Source organism: Corvus brachyrhynchos, unplaced genomic scaffold, assembly GCF_000691975.1.
Source record: "Corvus brachyrhynchos isolate BGI_N302 unplaced genomic scaffold, ASM69197v1 scaffold12, whole genome shotgun sequence".
In the NCBI taxonomy this organism is placed as follows: domain Eukaryota; kingdom Metazoa; phylum Chordata; class Aves; order Passeriformes; family Corvidae; genus Corvus; species Corvus brachyrhynchos.
The window spans coordinates 1,208,576-1,210,153 of record NW_008237885.1 but is presented as its reverse complement, the minus strand read 5'-3'; the positions used below and the strand labels follow the sequence as shown (position 1 = coordinate 1,210,153).

The 1,578-nt window shown below is 46.3% G+C and overlaps 1 long non-coding RNA gene across 2 annotated transcripts; it reads right to left on the bottom strand.

Annotated features, from left to right (window-relative positions):
• Nucleotides 1-276: 276 nt before the first annotated feature.
• Nucleotides 277-1,572, bottom strand: LOC108446296. Of its 2 annotated transcripts, none has more exons than XR_001861442.1 (2): nt 1,326-1,572; nt 277-1,162 (listed from the first exon to the last, which is right to left on the bottom strand). It is a non-coding gene; the product is annotated as an uncharacterized LOC108446296 (long non-coding RNA). The 2 variants fall into 2 exon arrangements; XR_001861443.1 differs by having other exon boundaries at nt 1,413-1,572.
• Nucleotides 1,573-1,578: the final 6 nt, after the last annotated feature.

Genomic DNA, 1,578 nt, shown 5'->3' with positions numbered 1-1,578 from the left:
GGCACAGCAAATTGCCTGAATAGGTACCTCATGGGTGGTTTTTAAAAGCAAGGTAAAAACCCATGTTGGATTTGGCCCGGAATATATTTAATCCTGCTTCTGGGAGTAGATGCTTAATAGAAGGCCTCAGGAGATCCTGCATTTTATGGTATCAGCTGTGCACTAAACTCTTATTGATGGAACACCCTGTTGAGGGCTTTTTGCATATTTAACAACTTCTTTAGTTCTGCTTTCTCTCATTTAATGAAGATTTTTTAAAAAGTGCCAGAGAAAAAGAAATGTTACAATCTCATTTATTTTTTCTTCACAAAACTGCCATTCACCAAGATCAAAATCATACAAAAAGAGGGAAGGAATGGACAGAGATGTTGCTGTTGCTGCTTCTGGTCACCTAGGGGCTACCATAATCAGCATAGGTTTATGCTGGAGCAGCAGATTTTTATATTTTATTTTCCACCCTTTTCAAAGCCATTGTCTCTTACAAACTGGGTGAGGGTGCTTACCGTACCTGGTGGCATCCTCAGCTAGGCTCTGGCTGGGCTTTGTGTTTACTCCATTTATTCTATTTCCCTTTCAAATAGAACAATATTACCATAGTTTTGTTCATTGGGTATACTCAAACACATTTAAACAAGAGGTGGCCTTGAATGGACTAGTTAGAACTGGTTTCCAATTAGCCTTAAAACATTAATTTGTCACTCTGCTCATTACTAAAAAAAGGATTTTTCTTCTTGTCTCTTTTTTCAGGAAGTGGCTAAGTGGAAGGGATCACTTTCTTTCTCAAAATGTAACACATTTCTCAGTAGCAGTTCAGTTACTGATCCTTGTGAAAGACCTCAGGGACAGTCTAAAGGAATGTAGTTGAAATTGAAGTGCAGCTGCTTTCTGATTTATTTCCTGCTCCGCCACTTTTACATGGGGATGCTGCAGCGGTTAAGATCCATTGCGGATGGGGCAGTTGTGGCCTCACCCCTGGATGTTGCCTGGCTTTCTGGAGAGCCTGTTCAGGGACCTGAGCTGCTTGGAAATGAATTGTGGGGTTTGTCAGATGAGGCTTCAGCTCTCTCAGCCCACAGAGCAGGGGTTCGCTGGGATCGTGGGGGGCCACGGCTGGAGTCGGCAGTGCTCCAACAGCTCCGCCGAATCGCACTTTCAGCTTTACCTGGCAAAAGAGCATAAGCACAGTTTGATGGGCTGGAGGCAAAACCGGAAACATGGCAGCTGCCCCTCTTTCTGGATGGGGAACATTCCATGTTTTTTAGGGAAACGTGCCAAGCCTTGTTCCAGGGACAGCGGCCTGTGGGAGAACGGGGGCAGAGGGGTACCGGGGGCCTGCGCTGGCAGCTGCTGGCGAGGGGAAGAGAGCCCATTTTGCCTGTGAACGACACTTCAAATGAACAGAAACTGCTCACGAATTCGGGTCAAAATGCGGGAAGAATGAACCCTGGGAGCCAAGCCACGCGTTTGTTTCCTCCAGAAAATCGTCCACGGTACCGGTAACACGCCATAGCTCCAGCAGCCAAAAGGAAGCCGAACAACACGACGCAAACCCAGGATTTTGGCCGCTCTGCAGCACCG